Here is a 16,202-nt window from a genome sequence, read left to right on the forward strand (position 1 = left end):
CACTTCAAATTCCTAATTTTGGAATTTTCTTTGATATTTTCAAGTTGATGGTCCTTAGAGTAGGTGGGGCCCTGAGTTTTGACAGTGGAACTTGAAAGAGCTACAATTCTAGATTCTTCAAGCCTTCTTGCCCACGGAAATGCCTTCTATTTCACTATGATTATTGTGTCATTGGTCAAACCCTTTTGACAGATGCACTTGTTTTGGGGAAAGGTCAGTTCTCAAATTGCTATTGTTGAGTTTCTTTTCAAATGTTCAAATTATGGATGGCTTAGTTTATCCCCTTTACCCCAAAATAAGAATCCTGGCATTCTCGCTAGCCTTCTCACAGAGCAAGTCTTTAAAAACTTCCCAAACACGTGTGAAAACCGAATTTTATGAGGATCCAAGGCCAGCCAGGAAACTTTAGCAAAGACTAGATTTCAGAACAGCAGATCTTCAGTTGTGCAAAGGACATTGCTAAACTTCTGGGTTGGAAGGTATCCTGATATACCTAATTCTATTTATGAAACTGCATATGTGCTTTGAAACTCCGTTTAGATCCAGCTCTTTCAGCTAGAGATGGAAACCATATGTGTGTCTAAGGCCCTTATGTTTTGCCTTGGAGAGTCTTAGATTTTGTTTTTATTTCCAACTCGGCATCATTTTCAGATCTGGAAGCATCTTGGGAATGTCCTTGACCTTCAGTGTTACATGGCCATATTTTTATTACCTATTATTACTCTTCTTTGAAGAATCTCATTTTCACATGCTCAGAAAGGTGTTGTGGCTTTTAATCCTCAAACATTGTTCTCAGTAGAGCAGAGATCTGAAGGCAATATATGGAAAATTTAATCTCACAACATAGGTAGAATTGCATTTTGCTTGCTGGTTTCTTTTTGAATACATCAGGTCTTCTTTTCCCCTTGATTCAACATTTCTTTTGTGTGGTGTGGTCTCAGACCTGTGCCTGTCTCATGCACCCAAGAATCATGACCATACCCTAATGTGAACAAGACTGGCTGTGTACCAAATCTATTTCCCATTCTTTCAAAGTATTACTGTAGGGGAGCCTGGCACATGACCTGTCAGCTGGGACCCATGATGTGAGCCCCTTGCAAGTGTGTGTCTATGTTCCTGACAATGGAATGCAAGTAGAAGCGATGGGAGACAGTTATAGCCTAGATCCTAACCCGCACAGCCTTTCCCCTTAGTCAGTGCTGAAATACAGAATCTCCTCCAGCCAGTTTTGGGTATGCAGATGAGGGCAACCCCTTAAAGTTGGTGGAGAAATTGGATGGAAAGAACAAAGGTCCTTGTCTTAGTCTGCTTTCTGTTGCTATAACAAAATACCAGGGAATGTGTAATTTAGAAAGGATTGGAGTTTATTTGGCTCATGGTTCTGGAGGCTGAGAAATCAAGAGCATTGTACCAGCATCTGCTGGGCATCTGGTGAGAACCTCCTTGCTGTATCATAGCACGAGGGAGGGCCTCCCATGGTGAGACAGAACAGGTACACCGGCTCAGGTTGAATAAAGCCACTAATGCTATCACGGGGGCTCCCCTTCATGAATCATCTAATCCTAACCACCTTCCAGAGGCCCCAACCTCCAAATACCACCAACCTGTGACTTTGGAGATTAAACTTCCAGTCCATGAACTTTTGGGGATGCATTCAAACGATGGCAATCCACTAATGGCTTCAAGAAGCAGAGCTGCATGCCCACCCAACCTGGATTACTGCATGAAAGTGGAATTTTTTTTTATTCTTAAAGATAGCTTTTTCTCCTAAAATCATGTCTAGACCTCAGGACTCAGGCACAAGAATTGATGGAAAAGAAATCCTGTTTTGTGGAGAACCAAGAGAGGTTCCTAAGCTATGCTAACAAGGATTCAACAAGAATTCAGCTTTCTGTCATATATTTGGAAAGACTGGTCAGTCCAGTTGCTAGGCATCAGGATATTAGAGTCAGAAGGAAGACTGACATTAAGTTTACATAGACACTCTACCCATTTTCTTTATTGGGCATGTCATTTAACCTGTACTCATGAAATTAAAAAAATCAGGTTAAGGATAGAGGTAATTAATGTTAAACATTAATATGGACATATAAAAAGGAGGAGTGAACTGCACTGTGACTAACTTTGACGAAGACAGTCAGTGGAGGTCCTTTCATGAGCTCACCTCTCCAAGGCAGGTGGGCAGTTCCGCGTCTCGGCAGGTGAAACTCCGTGGATGCTCAGTCTGTGACTTAACCTGCTTTAACCTAAATTCTTTCAACTACAGAGTGGCAATGATGTACATAACTCATTCACTTTTTTATTTGGTAGATGATATCAGGTGTTATCTTTGTTATCTAACACATGGCACCTATTCCATAGACTGTGTTAATGTTTCAAGGTTGAGGGCAGCTTGCCACAGGTTCCTGCTGCTGGTTGGGGTTACCTGGTGTGGTCCATGGAGACAAAGATGAAGATCTGTGGTGCCTCTTTAAGGGGGCACCACAAGCCTTTCAGATGTTTCTCTTTGACCTATTCAAGATTTGAAAGAACCAGTAATATGTACCAAGGTATTTTCAAGATCCCCAAAAGTTAAGGTGCCTTTAAACAGAAAAGAAAAAAAAATCTATATAATTTGCATTTTCATATTATTTCAGGATTTGCATTTGACGCCATGTATCATGTTGATTGACATAGTGTATGAGGCTGCCCATGGGGCTGGGGGTCTGTGAGCCTCTCAGAGGTAGGTAGAATGTCCTTCACAAGCAGGCTGTTAGCTGTGTCTGGAAGCCTGTTTCCAGACCTGCCAGCACTCCCCCACTATAGCTTCTTGTGCTGCATGTGTGACCTTGCAGTCTTAAATCACCTCTTCAAGTTTGTTTCAATCTTCCCCCCAGAGCTAGCAGAGAAAGGGGCTGAGCCCCTAAGGAGAATTTAGCTGTCTCCCAGAGGCCCCTGCTATCTCCATGAGCCTCAAGCCAATCAACATACGGTATGTGAAACCTCCACCTGACCCTGTCCAATGGGCACCCCCATAGAATGACCCCATAAACAGACAATAATGCCTTAAAAACCTTGGACACTTCCTGAAAGTCCGTGTCCTTTTTGGGTACTCCACCTGTTCTCCTCTCAGACCAGATGCTTTTCTGTCACTTGTCAATCAAATAAAAGTTTCCACTTCTTTGCAAATTGTTTCCCAGCTTTTTATTTCTAGACTGAGCTGAGGGAAAGAACCCACAAAACTCGCTCCGGCAACCACGCTCCCCTCTGCAACAATGTAGTCCAAGAACACTTTGGATATACAAACCTGCGATTCAGTGGGCTGTGTCAGAAAGGTTTCTATGATATTTAATGGTATTGAATATGAAGAAAAAGCTACTAGAGTCTACGTGTCATCTTTGCTTACACTGTATTGGTTAATAAGGGGGAGGGCATGAAGGGTGTTGCAAAGACTAAAGGTAGTAAGAAACAATAATGTCAGCTATAATGATAAAGACAGTGTTGGTTATGAAAGAATTTCAACCTAGTTCTCTCCAGTACTTCTGGTTTTCAAGACAAATTCATCAAAGCCAGGCTTAAGCCTTCTCTAAACCCTGCTTTAGGAGTGGTTTTCAATGACAGTCTCTAGACCATTTAAGAATTCCAGAATCACACGTTTGGCTTGGAATGATGTCAGGTGTGGTTTTAAGAAGTCAATTGGTGGGGAAGCTTTGGCAATAGTTGAAATAAACATCTTCAGAACATAGTGGGCACGATAATTGACATGGCAGTTAAATCAGCAAAGTAAAGGAGTGTGTGATTGATTTCCTACAGTGCTCAGTATCAATGAAAAAGCTGTTCAAGCTGACTAGGGCACCTTGATGCCAGGACCCCATTTGCTGGTTGTATGGAGAAATTTTTACTTCTGTGGCTTACTGTTTTCATCAAGTCATACATGAAACAGTTGTTTTTATAGAAAAGGATGAAGTAGTTGAAGTGGTTATTCATAGTTTCCAAATCCTACTCTTCACTAATAATTGGAGTACTTCATGCTAAACATCCAGAATATTAAATAAAAATATGAATGTTGAATTATTTGAGAACACAAGGAAGTATATATGGATTTGTGTACCCATGAACGCTCAACGATGTAGCCAGTGATTTTTCATTCATTTTGTGAACGAGGCAAATTTTGCAGGTTTATCACTCCATGGACAATTGGTTTCTTTGGCTTGGAGACCACCAATTTTATCCCAAATCTGGTCAACCATCTGGTATGTTTATCATTTAGCTATAAGGAAGCACAGGAATATCTGAGAGAGATTGATTCATGCATAGGTATCATAATTCCAGGTAAGACCATTTAGGTTACATGCCCTTCTGCTGTAAGCTGAGAATGTCAGGATCCTGTTTGAGGGACAAGGGTTTCAATTTTCCTCCTCCTCATCTCTTCAACATTAGATTTCCTCCTGATCCCTCACGGCCATCACATTATTCACTTTATACTCCTTTCCTGGGAACTCTCATACATCCTCACAGTACCTGTGTCATTTACATCCCACATCTGCAACCTTCAGTGTGGACCTTGCTTCTAGACTTGATACTTAACTTCAGATCCACTTATTTATTAACCTGTCTCCTTGAATAGCCTGTAGCATCTCAAGTTCAAGATGTCTAAATCTGACGTGATCGCTTCACTCTGCACTATATCACTCTGCACTATACCTCCACTAGTTTCCTCTTTTTCCAGTTGCCCTACACTATCCCTGTCAATCAATCAGTACAATCAGTATAGTCAGTCCCCACAATCAATGAATCAATCACATTTTAGTCAAACTTCCATAATATCCCTTGACATCCTTTATTTTAAGGCATTGTGGTTTCCAAATTTGTCTACCCTTCAAATCGTTCATGTTTCCTCCCACAGAAGATTCATGCAGTTCTCCTGTCTACGCCTTTCCTTCCATAACATTGACCTTAAATTGTGATGATATATTCATGTGACCACGGCTGCTCATCTCTTTCTATAAATGTGCACTGCATAAGAGCTTCACATTTTGGTTTGTATTGCTTCATTATCTAGCATATGTAGATGTTCACTTGATATTTGTTGAATGAATAATTTAATCCATCTGGCTTCTTGCTATGGACTAATTACCCATCTCTCTCTCTCTCAATTTACTCTTTTCTCTGCTTGCCATCCTTAAATTTTTTTAAAATTGAAGTGTCAGAGAGACAGAGATAAAGAGAGAGAGAGAGAAATAGAGCAAGAGCGAGAGTAAGAGCGAGAGAGAGAAAGAGAGAGCTCTCATCCACTGGTTTACTCCCCAACAGACTGAAAGGGCTGAATTTTGGTCAGATAGGAGCTAGGAGCTTGGAACTCAATCCAGGTTGCTCATGTGGGTAACAGGAATCCCATTATTTCAGCCATCACCTGCTACTTCCTAGGGTCTGCATTAGCAAGAAGCTGTAGACAGGAGCTGGATCTAGGCTGTGAAGGAGATCTGGCTGCAACATCTGCCACCCCACTGATCGCTGGGGTTGATTCGGCTGATCTGGCTGATCCTCCCTCTCTGCTCCACGTCCACCCCTCCAGAAGCTGTGCTCTTGGTTGAAGAGGACACCCTTCCCAGCTAGAGGAGGACCGGTCTTCAGTGAAGTAGCTGTGCTCCCCTGCTAGAACCTCCAAACAAGCTCTCAAGGAGTACTCTGGTACCCAGGTACACTGATATGGGATGGGGGCATCTTAATTGGTGTCTTAACTGCCAGGCTGAACACCTGCCTCTGGAGTAAATATTTGAAAACACATCTAGGCCTGTTGTGTCCCTGTACAACATCCTTCCTGAAGGATAAAGTCTGAACCTCTCCACAGAGCTCTGGGAAGATTTGGCCCTCACTGATGTGTCCAGCTTCAGTTCTTTTAATTTAGCTGCTTGCCTTTCTTCTGTTTCCTGTCCCCATCTTCTTTCTATTTCCATGCCCTCCCAGCTTTGCCAACTCCTCCTCGTCTTTTAGCTCTCAACTTGAATGTCATCTTCTAGGAATCTTTTCCTGACTCTGCAAGAGGCTTGCTGACCCTGCACTGTGCCTTGAATGATATCGTTGATTTGTCATGCACTTTTCTCTTATTGTAGAGTAGCTTCTTAAGAGAGAAAAGGGGCAATGAGAACACATCACTCAGCTCGCAGCAACAGGATCCACGATGCTGTGGCCCCAGACCCTGTGTCAGATTTTTTTTTGACAGGCAGAGTGGACAGTGAGAGAGAGAGACAGAGAGAAAGGTCTTCCTTTGCCGTTGGTTCACCCTCCAATGGCTGCCGCGGCCGGCACGCTGCAGCCGGCACACTGCGCTGATCCGATGGCAGGAGCCAGGTACTTCTCCTGGTCTCCCATGGGGTACAGGGCCCAAGCACTTGGGCCGTCCTCCACTGCACTCCCTGGCCACAGCAGAGAGCTGACCTGGAAGAGGGGCAACCGGGACAGAATCCGGCACCCCCACCGGGACTAGAACCTGGTGTGCTGGCGCCGCAAGGCGGAGGATTAGCCTAGTGAGCCGCAGCACCGGCTCTGTGTCAGATTATGATGGTGAGTTGGAATTAGTGAGGACCTGTGGTCTTCTTGGCTTATTCAGTCTTGGTGAAGGTTCCTTTTAATGAAAGTGCATCTCTTGGTCCTTTTAACCCCTCTTGCCCCCTTAACAGTGAATAGGAGAGTGGGGTGAGGAGTGAGGAGAAAGGTAATAAACACACAATGGCAAAGGAGGAGAGAGGTAGGGACTAGACAAAAGATAAACACCCACAGTACAGAAGACATTGGCCAAGAAGTAGCAGTGCTATCATTGCTTATTGTCTAAGTGATTTGTTAGCTAAATGATTGCGTAGTGACAATGTGACTGTGTGATGAGTTCCCTGGCTTTCTTGGGATATAATTATTAATGTGGAAATGGAAAACTTCCTTTGGATATAATTTTAATTACTATTGTGATTCTTAATTCCTCTTCTGGCAAATCCCAAATTGTCTGTTGTCCCTTCCTTTAGTTTTCTCACATGGCTTAACTGAAGTTTAAGGTTTTTTGGTGAAAAAGCCTGGCTTTTAGGTTCTCAGGTTAATTTTTAGAGAAGCTGAAACTTGGTTCCTGTTTGAAAATCTGGTGATAACCAATAAAACTGTTTTCACTTGTTTGTAACTTTGAGAAGATTGTGCCACTTCACTGAAACTTCAAGGCTGAATCATAACCTACACCAAAACATTTTTTTAAGGAATTTAGCCAGTTAGCTTATTTAAGAGATTTTTTAGATTAAGTTAGAAATGGATAGTATTTGTAGTTAACAGGCAATGTATCGGGATTTTTCTAATGAATAGTGAATTCAAAACACCCAAATCCAGGGCAAATATTTGGTCTAGTGGTGAAGGCACTTGTCACTGTTCTTGCATCCTATATTGGTGTACCTGGTTTGATCTCCAGCTCTTACTCCCAATTCCAGCTTCCCAACAATGCTGACCATGGCAAGCAGTGGGTGATGGCTGAGGTATCTGGGTCCTTGCCACTATGTGGGAGACCACAGACTTGGGTTGCTGGCTCCTGGGTTTGGCTTGGATGTTGTGGGTGTTTGAGGAGCGAACAAGTAGTTGGGAACTCCCCTTTCATTTCTCTACCTCTCAAATAAACAAATAGCTGACAAAAATTCCTAAAGACCAACCATTAAAGGCCCAGAAAGATGTGTATATAAAGATAATAGACTTTAAAATATGCAGGGATTTGGGCTGGTGCTGTGGCGCAGCGGCTAAAGCCCTGGCCTAAAGTGCCGGCGTCCCATAAGGGCACCGGTTCTAGTCCCGCCTGCTCCTCTTCTGATCCAGCTCTCTGCTATGGCCTGGGAAAACAGTAGAAGATGGCCCAAGTCCTTGCACCCTTGTATCCATGTGGGGAACCAGAAGAAGCTCCTGGCTCCTGGCTTCGGATTGGCGCAGCTCTGGCTGTTGCGGCCATCTGGGGATTGAACCAGCGGATGGAAGACCTCTCTCTGTAACTCTTTCAAATAAATAAAATAAATTTAAAAAAGATGCAAGGATTATCAATTTACAACTTAAGTAAATGCTGAGTAAACTTCAATTATGATTCTCTGAATACTGCAGATGCATTATTACTCCCAGTAAGGCTCTGTTGACATTTAACAGTGAGGTATGCAGGGAAACTAGTAACAATTAGCTGCACAATTATGTTGATTTAGTTCAATTCAGCAACATTTCTGGAACTCCTACTGTTTGCCAAATTGCAAGGGATAGAATGGCCATAGCAGTCTTGGCTGTGGAGAAACTCAATCTCTTGTGGAAAAGAAGTGTATGTGAATTTCTTAGAACATTTACAACTGAAAACAATAAGAATTGGGGGCTGACATTGTGGTATGGTAGGTTAAACCTCTGTCTGTGGAGCTGGCATCCCATTTGGGTTCTGGTTTGTGTTCCAGCTGCTCCATTTCCGATCCTGCTCTCTGCTACAGCCTGGAAAAGCAGTGGAGGATGGTCCAAGTGCTTGGGCTCCTGCACCCACACGGGAGACCTGAAGAATCTCCTGGCTCCTGGCTTCAGATTGGTCCAGCTCCAGCAGGTGCAGCCGTTGGTGGAGTGAACCAGTGGATGGGAGATCTCTCTCTCTCTCTCTCTCTCTCTCTCTCTCACCCTCTCTCTGTAAATCTGCTTCTCAAATAAATAAATAAAATCTTAAAAGTAAAAGAGAAAACAATAAGAATCTACTATCTTGCAGTTCAGATGGTCACAGTCTGCAAGGAGTCTCAGAGGACTGACAGCCAGGTGTTGGGAGGCTGCATTCATTCTGGAGGCTCTCTGGAGAACCCATTCCTTGAGTTTTCCATCTTCTTTTCCCCTCCACCATTTTCTGTTAAAGATTTATTTTATTTACTTGAAAGTTAGAGTGACAAGAGAGAGGCAGAGACAGAGAAAAAGAATCATCCATCAGTTGTTTCACTCCCCAAGGGACTACAACAGTAGGGGCTGGGCCAATCTGAAGCCAGGAGCCAGGAACTCCTTCTTGGTCTTCCTTGTGGCTGGCACAGACCCAAGTACTTGGGCCATCATTTGCTGCCTTCCCCGTCACGTTAGCAGGAAGTTGGATTGGAAACAGAGGAGCTATACCTTGAATTGGCACTCCAATATGGGATGAGGGCATCCCAAGTAGAGGATTAACCTGCTGTGTCATGATGCCTATCCAAGACTTTGAATTGTAATTAATGATAAAACTTTGTCTTGAAATATGAATATGAGTTAACTAGAGAACTGGGTGTGCAAACCTCATTGCGATTTTGATTTGCATTTCCCTGATGGCTAGTGGTCCTGAACATTTTTTCATGTGTCTTTTGGCCATTTGGATTTCTTCTTTTGAAAAATGTCTGTTTAAATCCTTTGCCCATTTCTTCACTGGGTTATTTGTTTTGTTGTTGTTAAGTTTCTTGATCTCTTAGATATTCTGGTTATTAATTCTTTATCAATTGAATTGTTTGCAAATAATTTCTCTCATTCTCTCGGTTGCCCCTTCACTTTCCTGAGTGTTGCTTTTGCAGTACAGAAGCTTCTCAATTTGATGTAATCCAATTTGCAAATTTTGGCTTTGATTGCTTGTGCCTCTGGGGTCTTTTCCAAGAAGTCTTTGCATATGCTGATTTCTTGCAGGGTTTCCCCAATGTTCTCTAATAATTTGATGGTGCCAGGTTGTAGATTTAGGTCTTTAACCCATTTTGAATGGATTTTTGTGTAAGGTGTGAGGTAGGGGTCCTGCTTCATATTTCTGCAGGTGGAAATCAAGTTTTCCCAGCACTATTTGTTGAAGAGACTGTCCTTGCTCCAGGGGTTGATTTTAGCTCCTTGTTCAAATATAAGTTGGTTGTAGATGCTTGGATTGATTTCTGAAGTTTCTATTCTGTTCCATTGGCCTATCCATCTGTGTTTGTACCAGGACCAGGCTGTTTTGATTATAACTGCCCTGTAGTATGTCTTGAAATCTGGTATTGTGATGCTTCCAGCTTTGTTTTTGTTGTATAAGATTGCTTTAGCTATTCAAGGTCTCCTGTCTTTCCATATGAATTTCTTTTTTTTAAGATTTATTTATTTATGTGAAAGTCAGAGTTACACAGAGAGAGGAGAGGCAGAGAGAGGTCTTCCATCTGATAGTTCACTTCCCAATTGGCTGCAATGGTCAGAGCTGTGCCGACCTGAAGCCAGGAGCCATGTGGGTTCAGGGGCCCAAGGACTTGAGCCATCCTCTACTGCCCTCCCAGGCCATAGCAGAGAGCTGGATCAGAAGAGGAGCAGCCAAAACTAGAACCGGTGCCCATATGGGATGCTGGTGCTTCAGGCCAAGGCGTTAACCCGCTGAGTCATAGCACTGGTCCCTCCATATGAATTTCAACATCATTTTTTCTGTATCTGAGAAGAATTTCCTTGGTATTTTGATTGGTATTTCATTTAATCTGTAAATTGCTTTTGGAAGTATGGACATTTTGATGATATTGATTCTTCCAATCCATGAATATGAAAGATTTCTCCATTTTTTGTATCTTCTATTTCTTTCTTTAATGTTTTATAATTCTCATCATAGAGATCTTTGACATCCTTGGTTAAATTTATTCCAAGGTATTTGATTTTTTAGTAGCTGTTGTAAATAGGATTGATATTAGAAGTTCTTTCTCAGCTCTGGCATTGTCTGTGTATAATAAGGTTGTTGAATTTTGTGTATTGATTTTATATCAACTCTTCTATGAATTCCAGTAGTCTGTCAGTGGGATCTTTTGAATCCCCTACATGTAGAATCATGTCATCTGGAAATAGGGATAGCTTGACTTCTTCCTTGTCAATTTGTATCCCTTTGATTTCTTTTTTCTTGCCTAATGACTCTGGCTAAAACTTCCAGGACTATATTGAATAGTTCTGGATCTCAGTGGGAATGCTTCCAACTTTTCACAATTCAAGTTTATAGCAATTAGTGCCTACATCAAGAAATTGGAAAGGCACCAGATAAATGAGCTATCAATGCATCTCTAGAAAAACAACAGCAAACCAAACCCAAAACTAGTTGGAGAAAAGAAACAATTAAAATTATAGAATAAATAAACAAAATTGAAACCAAAAAGATAACACAAAATATCAGTAAAATGAAGAGCTGGTTTTTTGAAAAAATATGCAAAATTCACACACTATTGGCCCAACCAACCAAAAAAAGGAGAAAAAGATCTCAATTAATAAATTCAGAGATGAAAAAGGAAATGTAACAACAGACATCACAGATATAAAAAATTCATCAGAAATTACTACAAAGAGCTGTATGCCAACAAAATGAGAAACTTAAAAGAAATGGATAGATTCCTGGACACATACAACTCACCTAAATTGAGCCATGAAGACACAGAAAACCTAAATAGACCCGTAACCAAGATAGAAATTGAATCAGTAATAAAGACCATTCTAACAAAGAAAAGCCCTGGACTAGATGACTTCACTGTTGAATTCTACCAGACATTTAAAGAACTAACTCTAATTCTTCTCAAGCTATCCAAAACAATTGAAAGGGAGTGAATCCTCCCAAATTCTTTCTATGAAGCCAGCATCACCTTAATTCCTAAACCTGAAAAAGATGCAGCAGAGAAAGAGAACTACAGACCAATTTCTCTGATGAACATAGACACAAAATCCTTAATAAAATTCTAGCCAACCAAATCCAACAACACATCAGAAAGATCATTCACCTGAACCAAGTTGGCTTTATCGCTGGTATGCATGGATCTTTCAACATTTGCAAATCAATTGATGAGATACATCACATTAACAAACTGCAGAAGAAAAACCATGTGGTTATCTCAATAGATGCAGAGAAAGCATTTGATAAAATACAACACCCTTTCATGATGAAAACTCTAAGCAAGTTGGGTATAGAAGGAACATTCTTTAACACAATTAGGCAATTTGTGACAAACCCACAAGCAGCATCCTATTCTTAGTGTAGGCACCAATTACTATAAACTTTCCTAACACTGCTTTTGTTGTATTCCATAGGTTTTGATATGTTGTATTGTCATCTTCATTTGTTTCTGGAAATTTTTTGATTTCTCTTTTGATTTCTTCAATGATTTCTTCATTCAGTAGCATGTTGTTCAGTCTCCATGTATTTTCATATGTTCTAGAGATTCCTGAGTTGCTGATTTACAGCTCCATTGCTTTATGGTCTGAGAAAATGCATGATATGATTTAGATTGTTTTGAATTTGCTGAGACTTGCTTTATGGACTAGCATGTGGTCAATCCTAGATAAAGTTCCATGCACTGCTGAGAAGAATGTGTATTCTGCAACTGTAGGATGTAATGTTCTGTAGATATCTGTTAGGTCTATTTGGCCTATAGTGTCAAATAACTTGTTTCCTTGCTGATTTTCTGTCTTGTTGATCTGTCCATTACTGAAAGTGGGCATTGAAGTCCCTCGCTACTATTGTATTGGAGTCTATGTATCCCTTTAGATACCTTAACATTTCTTTTAAATAGTAAGATGCTCTGTAATTAGGTGAATATACGTTTATAATAGTTAATCTTCCTGTTGAATTGATCCCTTAATCTTACATAGTGACCTTCTTTATCTCTTTTAAGAGTTTTTGTGTTAAAGTCTATTTTGTCTGATATTAGGGTGGCTACTCCAGATTTATTTTGGTTTCTGTTAGCATAAAATATCTTTTTCTATCCTTTCACTTTCAGTCTATGTGCATATTGTTGGTGAAATGTGTTTCATGTGTCCCTCTAATTTGCATGGAGTTTCCTCTGCTATTTTCTTCCTAACTTTTCCCTGAGACTTCACTCTCTCCACTTTTTAAAAGCTATCTTCTCCTGGACTAGAGCAGTAAGCTCCCTCCCTACTCTGCCATCTTAATCCATCAGGGTTAAGTGCCTTTCAAACAAATAAACAAATATTTAAAAATATATAAAAAGGGAAAAATTTCAAAGGGGAATAAATGAAAAAAAAAATCAGCTAATTATTCTTTGGTCCTAGGGCTTGGTTTTGATCAACAAATAACCTCATAGATACTTGGTTCCACCCACAGAGGTCCACTTTCTCCAAGATACTGGCTCTACTTCTATGAAAGGCACTTTCTCAAAGCTGATTTCAAGTTCCAACCTTCAATTATAAGGTAAACTATCAGAGAGGTGGGAGAAACAGCATCAAGAGTGACAGAGAAAAGAAGACTTGAAGGGATTGTTGGGATGATTTAACACAAGCCCTAACTGATCATAATTACCTGAAGGTTTTCAATTTCTGGCACACTTCATTTAAAGTGGAGTGATTGATAATGCTGTTTCAAGACTGGGTTAAGGTTTCCCGAAATGAAGTCTACACTTCTCCAACTTGTCCTGTCTTGTTTGACTGACTAAGCATGATGGTGAAAAGTATAGACTTGAGAATCAGGTTGTCTGAGTTCAAGACCTGCTTAACTCCACTCACTAGCTGTGTTCCTTTGATCAAAGGAGTCACAGTTACTTCGTCTGCAAGATGATGATAGAATCTGTGGTAGCCTTGATGCTCTCCAAGGCTGTATGTGCAAGAAGGGTCCTGTTTGAGTCACTTACATGGGAAAGAGATTCCAGACAGCAGGAGTGAGAGGGTGGGGAAGTGAAGCAGGACAGCTAAGACCACTAAGATCACTGTAGCATCTGGGGCTTGATCTGTCAGGTGAAGACACCACGTGTGGCACCAGACTCTTGACTGTACTAAGTCACTTCTGATATTCTCAGCTCCTTGAGTCTTCCAACTTTGCTTAATCTCCATGACATGTTCCTTTCTTTTGCTGGAGGCTACAGTATTACCTGAGTGCAAGGGGCTATCCAAAGCAGGCCCGAGAATACACAAATGCTTGCCCGTATCCATAACCCTTCCCCAATCTTGCCTGATATTCTACTTACTGTGTTGTGGGCATTACGGTCTCTCCTGGCCCACATAGTTGTCCACAAGAATCCTTGAAATATTGGTTCCAGGACCTCCCATGGATACCAATATCTGTGATGGAATGCTTAAGTACCTTATATAGAATGGTGTGGAATTTGCATGTGGCTTACAAATATCCTCTCAGTACATTAACTCATCTTGAAATGGCTTACAATGCATCATGCAATGTAAATGCCTTGTAAATACTTATTTTACTGAATCATTAAGAGAATAATGTTAAGAACAAAAGTAGTCTGCACATGTTCAGTTCAGATGGTATACATACACTTTTAAATATTTATTTATTTATCTGAGAGGTAGAGTTACAGATAGAGAGAGGGAGAGACACAAAGAGAGATCTTCCGTCTGCTGGTTCACTCCCCAAATCGCTGCAACAGCCAGAGCTGGGCCGACTTGAAACCAGGAGTCAAGAGCTTCTTCTGGGTCACCCATGTAGGTGCAGGGACCCGAGCACTGCTTTCCCAGGCCATAGCAGAGAGCTGGATTGGAAGAGAGCCCTTGGGACACAAACCCAAGCCCATATGGGATGCTGATGCCATGGCAGAGGCTTAGCCACAGCACCGGCCACCAGTCGTATTAATTTTTAGAAATTATTTTGCATACATAGTTGGCTGAGTCTGTGGATTAGGAACCCTGGATTACTCAGGACCCGAGATTCTTCTAAGGAGTGAGTTGTTTTCAGGCACATCAAGTTGTTCCAGGCACACAGGGCCTGCTGAAGCAAGGAGAGGTAGGATGGGGGCAGACCTGAGGAAGGAGCTGCTTCCTAGTCTGAGAGGCACTCCCTTAGGGAGCTCTGGAGGTCTGCAGGTGCGCAGGCTGCTCTTGGACACTGAGGAGCAGGGCGCTGCAGAGCACCTAGGCTCTGGGATTCTCAGGCTCACCCACTACACCTACGTCCCTCCCCACAGGGAGTCCATGCATACTTGTGCTTCAGCATGAGAGGCCTGCTCGGGCTGCACAATGCCTCCTTAGAACTTGACTGTCATTTTCAGGAGTCTGCCTTGAGGTGTGGCTTGGCTGATCTCTCACGCATCTGCCCCCTAAACCTGGACTTTTAACTTCCTCATATTCATATTCATTTAGGGCAATTTTACATTTACAGGAAAACTAAAAGAGAAGGACAGAGAGTTCCCATCTGCCCCTGCCCTTCCCGTCCCCCATGTAGAGCTGTCTTTTTCTTTCATTTGCCTTGGTGGGGTGCCCTTGTTACCACTGATGTGTGGATACTGGCTCAATATTATTCACTGAAGTCCCTGATTTCCATTGGGTTAAACCCTTTGAGCTGTCCATGCCCTAGGTTTTGATAAATCGTGATAACATGGGTGGTTACCTTTTTTCAAGATTTCCAAAGCAATGAGCAAAACCCATGCCCCTCCACAATATTTATAGTTACTGTTGTCCCTGTAGCATTTAAGGACCATCACTATCACTCACCTGAGGCTTCACCTTCCACCTGTCTCTCATCCCAATCAATCACAGACAGGACTCCCAGGGACCAATTGCATAACACCCACTTATCTCCAGCAATGGCAGCTTTATTGCCATCTGAATGGTCAGTTATCCCACTCCAGTATTTTATTCTGAACATTTCATTTCCAGGGATGCCCTTTTACCAACTATATTAGTTTCCTAGGGCAACCATACAAAGTACAAATGATTGGGTGACTCAAACAGCAGTTTATTTCTTACAGTTGGGAGGCTGGAAATCGAAAACCAAGATGCTGTCAGTGCTGGTTTCTGGTGAGGGCTCTCCTCCTGGCTGTGGACAGCTGCCTTCTCACTGTGTCCTCGCATGACTTCTTTGTGCACAGGTGGGTGGAGGGTTGGAGGGAGGGAGTCACAGAGGGAGGGAGAGAGAAAGGCAGAAACACTACGAGCTCACTCTCTGGCTCTTTTTTTTTTTTATAAGGACACTAATCCCATCCCCTAGGACTTAATTTAAATTGAATTACAACAGTCCCCTCCTATGTGAGGGGTGCATTCCAAGTTCCCCAGACTTCTGGAATCATAAATGGTACCAAATACTATATATACTCTAATTTTTCCTGTATGCCCGGCAGGATGACCACACGGCACCAGAGCTGTTCAATCTTTCCTTGCGTTACATCCTGATACCTCTTTGGCATCACTATGCTTGGGATTTGGGGCCATTATTAAGTAAAATAAGGGTTATTTAACACAAGCACTGTGGTACCATGATACACATGTCCGACAATTGAGACAGCTGCCAAGTGACTAATGGGTGG

General features: G+C 41.9%; 1 long non-coding RNA gene across 4 annotated transcripts in view; it reads left to right on the forward strand.

The window, feature by feature from the left end:
* LOC149127985 (uncharacterized) overlaps positions 1–16,202 on the forward strand; it is a 37,256-nt gene that overhangs the window by 19,118 nt on the left and 1,936 nt on the right. The window contains exons 2-3 of one of the 4 annotated variants that reach the window (XR_016230166.1): positions 5,555–5,678; positions 15,648–15,767. This is a non-coding gene — a long non-coding RNA (uncharacterized LOC149127985). Of the gene's footprint in view, positions 1–5,554; positions 5,679–7,818; positions 7,975–8,426; positions 8,664–15,647; positions 15,768–16,202 lie in introns of those variants that run through there. The other 3 variants (XR_016230168.1, XR_016230167.1, XR_016230169.1) reach the window with 3 other exon arrangements.

Source organism: Oryctolagus cuniculus, chromosome 2 (genome assembly GCF_051225735.1).
Source record: "Oryctolagus cuniculus isolate XC-2025 breed Fujian yellow rabbit chromosome 2, ASM5122573v1, whole genome shotgun sequence".
Taxonomy (NCBI): domain Eukaryota; kingdom Metazoa; phylum Chordata; class Mammalia; order Lagomorpha; family Leporidae; genus Oryctolagus; species Oryctolagus cuniculus.